The sequence below is a fragment of the Sorex fumeus genome, unplaced genomic scaffold (assembly GCF_029834395.1).
Source record: "Sorex fumeus unplaced genomic scaffold, SorFum_2.1 ptg000019l, whole genome shotgun sequence".
In the NCBI taxonomy this organism is placed as follows: Eukaryota; Metazoa; Chordata; class Mammalia; order Eulipotyphla; family Soricidae; genus Sorex; species Sorex fumeus.
In genome coordinates this window covers 26,729,575-26,742,915 of record NW_026606076.1, presented here as the reverse complement: position 1 = coordinate 26,742,915, position 13,341 = coordinate 26,729,575, and the positions used below count along the sequence as shown (strand labels likewise).

General features: G+C 48.6%; 1 pseudogene; it reads right to left on the bottom strand.

The window, feature by feature from the left end:
• Nucleotides 1–11,535: 11,535 nt before the first annotated feature.
• On the bottom strand, nt 11,536–11,684 carry LOC130022560 (uncharacterized; annotated as a pseudogene).
• Nucleotides 11,685–13,341: the final 1,657 nt, after the last annotated feature.

Below are 13,341 nucleotides of genomic sequence, written 5' to 3'. Positions count from 1 at the left end.
GAGAATCTCTGGTTTGACCTGGGGCAAGCATCAAAGCTACATTGGCTTCAATATCTAGAATCAGTCTAGAAATCATAAAGTACGGTCTTGTTTCCAATTCGTCATGACCTAAAAGACCAGACCCCATTGGGTAACAATACTAAGGGCTCCATGTGGAATTTATGGAAAAAACGGACAATCATCTTTTAACATTAGTTCCTGGACCCAGAGAAGTAATTTTTTGGAATGTTTCATATTGTGTGTATCCAGATAACTGCAAATATTGATAAGAAGTAAACTTGATTCTTTAATACGTACACATACGGAAAGAGCAAAGCAGCACAGATCTTGTAACCCCCGAGTGAATTTATCAGACAGAACATCTCCTTGAGTTAATTCCCCCACCCCAACTCCCCCAAAGAATTGCCTCTGTTGAAAAGCTTGACCTCTGTAAATGGTAAATCACAATACATGCAGTCCTGTACCTCGATCTCCCTCAGATGTTCTATAAGTATGCTATTCGGTTCTGAATTAAGGGATCACTGTGCTCTGGTCCATCTGCCATCAGTTGTTGTGGTCCCGTGTCTTTGTTTCTCTGGAGAGCGGAACACCAGACACCTCATACTATGGGACCTACCGATTCACTATTCTTCACATCTGGCAACCTGGGAAGGGTGCCTCAGAATTCACACTTGAGTATTTGTTGTTCTTGTTTCCTTTCATTAGAGTTACCTTTTGACGTTGCAGTATTTTTGGTAAACACCCTTCTTTGTCTGTGGCTTATTCCTACGTCCGAGCTAAAGGATCACTTCTGGCAGAGGTCTGGAGCCCATATATGTGCTAGTGTATTGAACCTGGGTCAGTCAAGTGCAAGGTGAATGTTTTATCTGCTGTATTACCACACCAATCCACAAGATATTATAGTCATGGTTTAAAAGTAGACCCAATGGGTATGGTTGCCGCCAGCAGGTCAGTCTGTACCTGTTAGGCGAGTGCATCAGCAGCCTGATGGCGACTTCAGACTTCCAGATACCCAAAAATTGCTGCTGTGCCTTTAGCCAGACCCCAAAAATTTGGGGCAAAGCTTAACCAAGAATGTAAACGGCCAAAAGTTAGGTATGTGGGAGACACACCCACAAACCACCTCCGGCTCAGCTATAGAATTGGAGTCATGGCCTCTCTGGTTCCTGATTGAACTGCTTAATGGCCATTATCCCAGAGACTCAGAAACAAATCTCGAAACCCAGGGCTTTTGGCAGAAATGAGTCCGGTCCCTGCAGTAGGTTACCGGTGCTGGGCCAACCCAGGTGGGAAAAGGTTTCATGCCTTGACCTGTTCCCCCTGGTGGCCCAGTGGACGCCATCCTTCAGAGGCCACTGGACAGTCAGGTTTGGGCCCACAGTAACGAGACACGCAGGACCTCACAGGATGGGGGTGGAGCCGGTCCTGTCCTCCCCACCACAACAAGACCCCAAGTCATCGCCCACAAACGGCCTGACTCCTGATCAAGATGCTTAACGGCCATGATCCCAGAGATTCAGAAACAAATCTCAAAACCCAGTGGCTTTAGGCAGAAATGTGTCCGGACCCCACAGTATGTTACTGTCACCTGGCCACCCCAGGGAGGAATGGGTGTTGTCACTCCGCCTACTCCCCCCTGGCGAATTGGTGGCTGTCATCCTCCAGAGGCCATTGGACAGTCAGGCTCAGGCCTGCAGTGACAAAACTTGTTGGGACACACGGGATGGGGCGCGGGGAACCGGGCCTTTCCTCCCCACCCCAACGCGACCCCATCTCATTGCCCACGAACGGGCTCTCTGGCTCCTGATCAAGCTGCTTAACGGCCTTGCTCCCAGAGACTCAGAAACAAATCTCGAAACTCAGTGGCTTTTGGCAGAAATGCATCCAGACCCCGCAGTAGGTTACTGTTCCAGGGCCACCCCAGTGGGGAAAGGGTGTTGTCCCTCTGCCTGCTCCCCCCTGGCGGCTCAGTGGCTGTCATTCTCCAGAGGCCATTGGACGGACAGGTCTGGGCCCGCTGTGTTGAGACATTTTGGGGTTCACGGGATGGGGGTGGAGATGGGCCTGTCCTCCCCACCCCAATGAAACCCCAAGTCATTGTCCACGAACGGCCTTTCTGGCTCCTGATCAAGCTGCTTAATGGCCATGATCCCAGATACTCAGAAACAAATCTTGAAACCCAGCAGCTTTTGGCAGAAATGTGTCCGGACCCTGCAGTAGGTTGCTGTCGCTGGGCCACCCCAGGGGGGAAAGGGTGCTGTTTTTCCACCTGCTTCCTCCTGGTGGCTCAGTGGCCGTCATCCTCCAGAGGCCATTGGACAGTCAGGCTTGGGCCCCCAGTGACGAAACTTGTTGGGCCTCAGGGGATGGGGGTGGATCCGGGCTTGTCCTCCCCACCCCAATAAGACCCCAAGTCATCGCCCACAAATGGCCTTTCTGGCTCCTGATCAAGCTGCTCAATGGCCATGATCCCAGAGACTCAGGAGCAAAACTCGAAACCCAGTGGCTTTTGTCAGAAATCCCTCCAGATTTAAGTGTTAAAATTTTAGAATTTCAAAATCACATGGCCTTACTGCAGCCACACGACATCATATGTTTTTCATAACCAGCAATAGAACACAAATTGTCTACTGTTGCCTTTTCAGCAGATCTAAGTGTTGGGGTAAAATCTCAAATAATAATGGTGGGTCTGGTGTCGAAATATTGAATGTGATCAAAGTAGAGTAATGTGAAAATCATCTGCCCCAAACGTAGGGGGAGGGTGTGGGATGGGGGTATACTGGGGTTTTTGGTGGTGGAGAATGGGCACTGGTGAAGGTACGGGTGTTTCATTGTATGACCGAGACTTAAACCCGAAAGCTTTGTAACTTCTCACGGTGATTCAATAAATAAAATTGTAAAAAAAATGAAAAAAAGTAAGGTGGAGTTCATGCACAATTCAATCAGCTAATCAGTGACTGAATAAATAGCAGTACTCCTACATTAAAAAAAGTAAGCCCACTCCAGAAATTCCAGTTGTTAGACACACGTAAAATCATGGCTCATAGTAAACACCCTGGATATTTGGATAATTTTGTGATACAAGACACTGTTTACATGGTTTTCAGAGCTGTTCCTGCAAAACAGGAGCAAGTGCTGGAGGAGGCTCATGTGATGATTCGGTATTACAGTAAATCAGGACCAGGATGGCCTAGGTCCAGCACATCAGATATGGGGCACCTGGGACTCACCCGAGTGCAGGAGTGACCTTGTTCCCTGGAAGACAGCTCCCAGGCCCATGACCCCGCCCATTATACAAGAGGGCAGCTGAAGGTTTGTCCACCCTGAGTCCCTGTGACTGCCCCCACGCAGAGCCACTAATGGGCCTGTTGTCACTGTGACCTGCAGGGGCCATCTCTGCATGGGAGCTCCTGGCCTAAGAGTTAGTCCCTGGCCTTAGGTACCTTCCTGTAGGGCCCTGAGTGGATTCCCGGGGCTCGGGCAGGGCTGTAGTTTCCTCCCCTGTAGGCTGAGACTAGCCCTCCTGTCCCAACAGGCAGCCTGGTCACAACCCACTTCTCTGTCCCCTGGAGAGGGAGGAGCATCTGGCAGTGTATCCCTGCGGATGTGTCTGTGAGCCAGTGACCAAGTGTCTGGCAAGTCACTACATTTCTTGCTCCAATGCAGGGACTTCCTGGTGGGGGGCGTGGCTGGCTGTTCTCCTCTGGTGCTCACGGCTCAGGTCTTTCCATGGATACTCCTGCTGATCTACAGGAAAAACAAAGGGAAGAGGTGGTGACGTGCCCTCTGCCACACCATCCTCAGGCATGAGAGCGACAAGATGACCCAGTGCAGTGACAGGAGCGCACAGGCTTCTCGGGTCTTGGGTTGTTTCAGGAAGGAGACGTGGGATGTGGCTCCGAGCCTGAGTGCCCGGCTCTCTGCTGTTTGAGGCCGTAGGGCTTCAAGCTCCTGGATCCAGGCATCTGTGCCAAGTTCGTGCTCCCCTTCTTCCCTCTTGGACTGTCCATCATGTAATGATCTGTGCTTTAATTTCCTGACTTTGTCGTTAATCTTCCTTATCTGTCAGGTGTGTAGAATAGTCCATGGGAATCTCAACCTTCAGTCTTCCTTTATGTGCCTTAGCAGGGTGGCTGTGGAGCCTGCAACTCCGGGTCCCCTTTTCTGGAGCAGTCAGAACCCCTCTGCCCTCTCTAACACCATGCTTATCTTTGCCCTAGGATCATTATATGTTTTTGAGTATCTAAGAAGTTTATCGTCGTTTAGGTTTTGGGCCCAGCCATAGTAATACATGACTCCTTGTGTGTCTCAGGTGTAACTCCTGGCTGTGCGCTCAGGAATTATACCCGAGGTGTTCAGGGATCTGAGATCTGAGCCTGTCTGCCTCAAGCTAAGCACATGGTCTCTCTCCTGTTCTTTCGTGTTCCTCTTAGTGATATTTTTGCCTTTGTGTTAAAGTAATGAATAAGTCCATATCAAAATTAGTTTGGATCAGGACATGGATAGCAGGGAGCGCACTTGCATTTTAGGCAGCTGACTGATTTTTGATCCCCTGCATTTAATGTGGTCCCAGTATCTGGTCTGGTCAAAATACAACACCCAAAAGCTAGTTTGGATAATGTCTAGGTCATCACAGTGATCACCCAAAATATCTACCCTTTTCTGTGGGCCTGTTTGGACTGTGAGAACTATCAAGATGTCCGCTATATGCTGTACCTCATTCTACTATCCAGTGAGTAACTCTTACATTCTGTTTTGTTTGATTTCAGAAATCAAACCCCAAATGTGGGATTCAGTATTACCACATTTTGATGCAGTACAACAGGATCATCGAGTACAAGTGAGCTGGAAAGGTTTGCATGTTCAGAATAAATTATTATGCCACTGGGATTTTCAGTGGACCAAGCATGTGGCTTGAATGGGGGCACCTGGTATCCTTTGCTGTCAGCAGATCTCCAGACTCTGGACATCACAGGGAGGAAATCCACAGCCTTATGCCAAGAGTAATAGGCTCTTAGCCTCAGTGGGTGATAAATTCAGTAATTTTAAGATTTAAAGACATTCTGTTTTTTTAAATACCAAAATAATACTGAGGTTTTTTTTATAGAATGTAAGCACAGGTGAACATTGTTGAAAAGAACTGGTTTTTTGGCCCTAGTAGTAGTGTAGTGGGAAGTGCACTGCTTTGTCTAGGGATGGAACCAGGTTCTATACCCAGCACCCAATATGGTCCCACAGCCCCACTAGGAGTGATCTATAAGCACTATTTTGTGTGACACTGCCCCAACAAATAAATACAAAAAACTCCCCAAAACCTCATTGATTAACATTAACTGACATTAACTCAATTAGGTTCGATGTCTTCAATGGCCCCTGTGTTCTCAGTTTTGTGGGGATTCAGCCTTGCTTTCATACATGCATCCCGAGTTCCATACTGAGTTACAACCGAACCCAGACTCTGGTTTATTTTTATTTGTTTGAAACTGGTGCTTCCATTTTCTGTATAGGAATTATTTTCACGTAATGTGTTCTTCATTGAGTTGAGAAAGAAATGGACAAGTTAATGACAAACAATTCTGTCAATTTTGCATGTCCTTCTTCCAAAAACATTTTGTCATTCCACGAAAAGCCATACAGGTTTCGATAATTAGATTTGCCTGGTGGAAATGTTAGACACCAAACCTGCAGGGCTCGACATTTTTTTTGACATGGAGACTCTCAAGAAATCAAGAAATAATTAGAATCCTCCTCTGTTGTTCTCCACGGAAGCAGCCAGCCTCGATGGAATGTCTCTGATTCTATGCACTATAACAGTCTCTAAACACTGAATCAGGGATGATTTAAGCACACCCTTTACAGTACTTTTCTGCATCCAGTGTTCTGCATTCCACAGATTGGTGCATCATTTTGTTTGTGTTTCTTTTTCTGGCTAACTTCACGCAACGCGTATCTTCATTCCGACCCTGTTGCTGCATAAAATCAGTAATTCTAAAACCTAAAAATACCTTATTTGTATTTATTTTTTTGCTTTTTGGGTCACACCCAGTGATGTTCAGTGGTTACTCTGGGCTCTCCACTCAGTAATTACTCCTAGCGATGCTTAAGGAACCATATGGGATATCCGAGATTGAACCCAGGTCGGCCGCGTACAAGACAAACACCCTACACCTGTAGTATGGCTCTGACCCCCCGAAATCTCTTTTTAATACAGGGGAAATACTGTGATTTTAGATCTGATATACAGCAAAGACAAGTGGCGATTGTTGAAAAGAACCTGATGGTGCAGCACTGTTGATTTTGCGTTAGGAAGGGTACTTGCTTTGCACCAGGAAGGAAACCTGGACTCCTTCCCAGCACCCCACATGTCCCTCAGAGCCCCAGCAGCAGGAATCCCTGAGCAGTGCTCGGTGTGACCTTCTCCCCACCTAAGTAAACAGAACAAGAAACAAAAACCTCATTGATCCTGGAGAGGAATCTGCTTCAGGTGAGATGTTTTCACAGTGTCCCTCTCGGGTGTGTGGGGATGCATCTTTGCCTTCGCACATGTATCCTGGGCTCCACACTCAGCTGGAACCAAACCCAGTCTCAGGTCCCTTTTATTTTCAGTCTAAACGGGTACTTCATTTTTCTGCAGAGGGAGTTATTTCGACTTAATGTGTCTGTTCACTGAGTTCAAAAAATTTATATAGCTCTGTAACCCCGCATCGGTCAATTTTTGCTTGTCCGTCTTATTGAAACATTAGTCGTTGCTTGGAAAATCCGGTCTCATGTCATAATTTCAATTAAGGGGGTTAAATGTTAGAAACCAACCCGCAGATGTGAATTTTCTGGACGAGGAGACTCTCAGGCACAGCAAACTAATTGGAAGTTTCCTCTGCTGTTCCTCAGGGAAGCAACCAGCCTGGGTGGGTTGTCTGATCATGCACACTGTGACAGAGTCTCGAGCAACCAGTTGTATCCTCAGCCCCATGTGGATGCCAAGACAGGTGGGATGTCTTCTCTGGGTGACCAGAAGGAAGGGAGCGCCCTTGCTGCAAAGAAGCTTTCCCCTGGGAAAAGCTACTCAGAGACCGTTGTGCTCAGTCCATGGACACAAACCGTCCCAGGGGAGAAGCCCCTGTACGGTGGGAGAGGTCACAGTTTATAGAGAGTCCTTCACTCCAACAGTCTCCTAAGTCACCATGGTACAAACCCGTCCAAATGTAAGGAATGTGGGGGAGCCTTCCCAGGTCCTCGACACCTTGACATCTCCTTCGAAACCCACAGAGGTGGACAGAATCCCCAGGAATGTCAACAGCAAGAACAAACTTTGCGTCCAGCACTACCCCGGTGTGACCATGTGAACATCCACACAGGACAGAAACCATATACGTGTCAAGAATGTGGGAAGGTCTTCCATCAATCCCGATGCCTTATTGTACATAGCAGAGTTAATACTGGAGAGAAACCATATGCATGGAAGGACAGTGGGAAGCCCTTTGCTTCTTACTCAAGCCTTTTATTTTTTATTTTTATTTATTTTATTTTATTTTATTTTGCTTTCTGGGTCACACCTGGCAATGCACAGCGGTTACTCCTGACTCTGCACTCAGGAGTTACTCCTGGCGGTACTCAAGGGAACATATGGGAAGGTAGGACTCAAGCAAGGCAAACGCCCTACCCGCTGTGCTATCTCTCCAGCCCCTCAAGCCTTTTTTAAGCACAAGAAAATACATACTGGAGAAAAGCTTGTTATAAGTGAGGTTTGTGGGAAACCTCTTCGGTACCCGTCACTCCTCATTACACATAGGGAAATTAAGAGTGGAAGAAACCTCATAAATGTTGGTGTTTGGTAACGCCATCACTCAATCCTCAGCCTTGACTCTGCATGTGAAAAATCATTCTGGAGAGAAGCCTTATATATGTCGGGGGTGTGTGAAGGCCTTTACTTGATCCGCAAAGCTTACAGTACATAGAAGAATTCACACTGGGGAGAAACTATATACATGTGCAGAATGCGGGGAGACCTTTGTTTACATCTCCACCCACTTACTACATCCTCAGATACTGCTCGTATCAAAAGGCTTACACAACAAAACTTTATGTATGTAAAGAATGTGGGAAGACCTTCTTGTTTCCATCTGATCTTTGGAAACATGGTCAAATTCATATTGAATGACTAATAAACATTTACAGTGTCAGAACAGGACCTCTCAGTAGAACCTTTTTTGTTTGGCCAAGTGAGTGGGGAGTGCAGAAAGTGTACTTCGTGGCTGGCACAAAAGTGCCACAAGCACAATGTTTTGAACATCTCAAATCTATGGAATCCCAAAAACTCTGGCAGGGAGTAAGAGAATGTTTGGGGTCCTTCCAAATGTGCAACAGTTTGGGTGTTTGCCTTGCACGTGGTCGACACGGGTTTGATACCCAGCATCCCCCATGGTCACCTGAGCACCGCCACAAGTAATCCCTGAGTATCAAGTCAGCGGTAACCCCTGTGCAACATCCCGTGTGATGACAAAAAGCAAAAATTGTATAGAGGGGAAAGATGTGTGAGGATGACCATGATGGGGAAAAGGGTCAGATAAAGGAGACAGAACTCTGAGAAATCTCTTGGCTTCCCCTGGCCAACCTGGGTTCCATCCCCCACACCATAGAAAGCCTTGCCCTCTCCACAGCTTTAGTTGTGCTGTGGCCACTCCCAAATAAAGCCAGGACACTGGTGTGTGTTGGGGGCTGCAGAGTTGGGCAAGGATCAGGGGTCTCTCTGCAGAGAGCTTGGAGAGTCCTGGGGAGCTTCAGTAGGTTCTGGAAGGGGGAGAGGGTCAGGGATGGGCATTCCTGAGAGAAAGGACCCTGGGCAGGGACGAATATATTAAATAGCGCCGTCTTGTGGTGACGGAGGGGATGAGGTGCCTCCCGGGTTTACAGGGAAGATTTCCAGAGCTGGATTTTGCTTCAATGATTAACGATCAAGCCTCATGCAATAGAGCAGGTGGAAAGTGGGTAGAAAAGCGCTCCCCTTGCAGCAGTTAAACTGGGTCCAAATCCAGGCACCCCCTTATAGTTCCGTGAACACCTACAGGGGTAATTAAGGAAAGAATATCCAGGAGTCACCCCAGAACATTGCCGGGTGTGGCCCCCAACCATAATCTATCAAACGAAAACCATAACCTCAGTTTCTTTGTCAGCGGATTCCTTCACCTCAAGCCTGGAGTTACAACGAGCTGAATCTTGCTTCGACCTCACCAGCTACACACAGAACAGAGAAATGACTTTTATCGAAATGTAGGGTGATGAGGTATGGGGGTGACCAAGAGAGGAAACCTTTCAGATGGAGTTCTTCGAGATAGAAGACGGGGGGGGGGGGGGAGGCAATGCTTTGTGCTCAACACAGGTCAATTCCCAGCATTATGTAGGGTTCTCAAGTGCCCGCAGTAGGTCTGTTGTGGCCACCGACCCCTCTCCCCAATAAAGAACCCAGTGTCACTTGCCCAGATAGTCAGTATGGTGGGTGGGGAGGGAACGAAGATCATGTTTTTTAATGTGGCTTCAAACCCCACTAGGAATAGCAAATTCTGGACACCTAATTAAGAAACCAGAGACTCTTGTGGGGTCAGAGAGTGTGTGGGTGGGGCTCTGGAGGGCAGCAAGCATCTGTTTCGGGGGGAGGGGCACACAGTAATGCTCAGGGGTTGGTCCCGCCAATTGTTAGATATTTCTGTTGGCGTGCATGGGTCTATATGGGGTGCAAGAACTCCAAACCGATGCAAGGCCTTACCCACTGTTATCCCACTAGGGTCCCAGGCTGCGTGTTTGATTCTTAATGAGCCCCAGCATTGAAGCAAATCTGATGGCTGGAAATCTTAAGGGTGGGGAACTCGGGCAATGGGAGTTCCGCTTAACCGCCACTAGATGTCGCTGTGGGGCGGTTCCACAACGTAAAAATTTTCACCCTAGGGTTAACTTCCATGTTAGGTGTGGTGTAATTAAGGATTAAGCATGCAGCCTGGGGCATGCAGCAGTAGCAGAGCCCTTAGGGCACTTGTCTTGTGTTCTGCAGACTTGGGTACCTTTGCCGGTATCCCATATGCCAAGAGTCATTCCTGAGTACAGAGCCAGTTGTCACCCCTGAGCAACATCAGCTGTGACTCCCAAAACATTAAAAAGGAAAGAAATAAGAACATCCTCAATCTGATGTTGGCAGATTCCTTCAGATGGAACCTTAGTGGGGTACCGAGATGAATCTTGCTTCCACATTCCTCATTCTCACAGAATGGGAGGAGAACACCGTCAAAATTTTAGGGTGTCAGGTTGTGGGGTACACAATAACAGGAAACTGTTATGAAGTAGTTCAGCCAGAGAATAAACAGAGGGGGGTTAGAACTTGACTTGCTCAGAGAGAGAACATAATATTTTTATTTAAAATTTTCTTTTCTTTTTGGGTCACACACGGTGATGCACAGGGGTTACTCCTGGCTCTGCACTCAGGAGTACTCCTTACGGTGCTCAGGGAACCATATAGGATGCTGGGAATTGAATGCGGGTCGGGCGCGTGCAAGGCAAACGCCCTGCCTGCTGTGCTATCTCTCCAGCCCTTTATTTAATTTTTTTAAACAATGGAAACTTGCCTTCATTTTGGCAAATGAGCTTCAATTCTAGGCATTTCTAATGTTCTCCAGAACCTCGTGGGCCCACATCAAACCCCCATAAAAATTTAACAATCCTAAGAAACTCACTTTCCTGTGCCCCACCCACTCCCTAACTGCTTGTTTTACCAGGATCAACCCTGCTGCAGTTTTCCTGATAGCCTTGTGTGTGAGAGCATTGACCACATTTGACTGGCCAGTAAAGCATCAGGGGACTTCTAATCCGAGCTCCCACACTGACCAACTACTCTAGCAGCTGCCTCTCCGCTCCCTTATTCAAATCCATCCCCCTCCCGCCACTGATTCACCTGGGTGGGGTTAATACTTCTCTACACATCTGGTGTCTGGCCCTTTAAGGCTGCTTGCAGCACCGGAAGTGACATCACAGTGGGGCCTTCCTGGTGCTTCTCTTCCTGGAAACGGGTCACAGAGTCCTTGTTCACATGGGTGAAGGGCCAACTAGGCCCCAGTGAGAAAGGGGACTCTGAAGGCCGAGTTTGTCTTGCTGCAGGTCGGAGGTGGCCTCCCGTGAGCCCTCCGAGCCTCCTCTTCTCCACGCTGTGAGCCGCGGGACCACGCCAGCTCAAGGGGCCTCTTGCACCTGTTTTTCTTGTGTTCCCCGATATCCACGCGGTTCCTGAGGTATGATGGAGTCCTGCAGGGTGCAGAGCTTTGGGAGGTTCATAGGGGGCTGTAGTGAGATGCGGGGGTCGCGGGTGTGATTGTGTGATCCTGGGGGGCTAGTGTGGCCACGGTCGCCTTCAGTTCTACTTTGGGGCAGCCACGGGTGGGCGCGGGGCTGAGCGCGGGGGCTGCAGGACTTGGGGTGCAGGAGCTGCCGAGGGCGGGGCCTTAGCCTTCCTGAACCTTCCAGCTGACCCATGTTGGGTCCTTGCCCCAGTTTCGCTGCTGTGGAATCTCCAGATTCACTTTGAGGGGCTGAGCCGCAGCCCCCCTAAAGGCAAGAGACCCTGTTGCCGTCCAGCTTATTCATCGGCTGCCCTCATAGGTCAGGCCCGGCTGGTGGATCTGCAGGTGTCTGGGTTTGCCAATGATATTTTCCTTTTGGGGCTATTTTCGGTGTGTGGAATAGGGGGCTCTGCATTCCCGGAGATACCCTGAGGGCTTACTCTGGCTCTGGCCTCAGATATTATTCCTGGCAGTGCTCTGGGGGCCTTGGGGATGCAGAGGATTGATTAGTGTCAGCAACACAAGCATCCTAACAGGTTTACTGTATGTTGGAATAGGAATATCTGCCTCCTGACATCATGTTGCAAAGTCCTACCCAGACCGCTGGTTATCAAGGTGATTACAGGGAGTAAAGGGTGTGTGTGTGCATGCGCTTGTGTGTGTCCATGTACTACTGGTAAAAGTGTATGTCTGTAGAAAATTTGTTTATTTATTTATTTATTTATTTGTTTTGCTTTTTGGGTCTCACCCAGCCGATGCTCAAGGGTTACTACTGGCTCTATACTCAGGAATCACTCCTGGCAGAGCTTGGGGGACCGTGTGGGATGCTGGGAATTGAATCGGGGTTGGCCGCTTGCAAGGCAAACACCCTACCCACTGTGCTATTGCTACAGCCCCTGTAGAAAGTTTTTAAAAAATTATATTTATTTGCTTTTTGGTTCATACCCGGTGATGCAATGGGTTACTCCTGGTTCTGTCTCAAGAATTACTCCTGTGGTGCTCAGGGGAAGCTATGGGATGCTGGGAATCGAACCCAGGTTGGCCACTTTGCAAAGCAAACTGCCCTACCCACTGTTCGACCACTCCAGCTCCTGTTTTTTCGTTTTTTTTAAAGAAGACAGGGGCTCCCCCATACAATCATAGCCCAAATGGTGGCTCTCTCACGGGGCCAGAAGGGGGCGCTGATGCATGGGATTTCCTGGCCTCAGAGTACTTCCTGGCTGGGCCTGGGAGAACCTTCTGTGGTATCCGGGAGGAGTCACCAGACCAAGGTAGGGCCGACTTTTCTCACTTGTAGCCAAGCCCAGAACTTGTGTCGCAAAAGGCAGCACAGATGCCAACCCATTTTGCTTCTCCTGGGGAGACAGAAGCATTAGGCAGTGTCCCCCAAGCGGGTCTGTGAATCAGTGCCCGAGGGTGTGGCTGGTCAGAACTTGGTAATTTTGCTACTGTCCAGTGGTCACAATTCTGACTTCTCCTCCAGGTCTCTGATCCTCAGGAAAAACAGAGGCAGGAGAAGATGGTGAGTTGCCATCGGACACACCGACGCCAGGTAGGAGTGACAGAATGAGGTCATGCTGTGACAGGATGGCCAGGCTTCCAGGGCTGTCTGTCTCTAACTTGCTTCAGGAAAGATCCTGCCGCCTTGTTGGAGCACCCAGCTCTCTACTGTCTGAGACCACGTGTGTTAGTTTCATTGTATTTGCCTTTTGTATCACAACAGCTCAAAGATTACTGGTGCTCAGGGATGACTCCTGACATGTCTCAGGGACCATATGGGGTGCTGGGCATCAAAGGCTGGTGTCTGGGTATTTTGTTTTGTTTTCAGAGCCACACGCAGTTATTCTGGGGATTATACTCTTGGCTCTGCACTCTGGCATTGTACCTGGCACTGCTTAGGGGACCCTATGGAATGGTGGGGATCACCAGCACTACCCACTGTCCCCATCCCACTGTCCTGTTACACAGTCATGCTGCTTTGTTTCTTTTCATATTTATTTTTGTGCCACAGGGGAGATGCTCA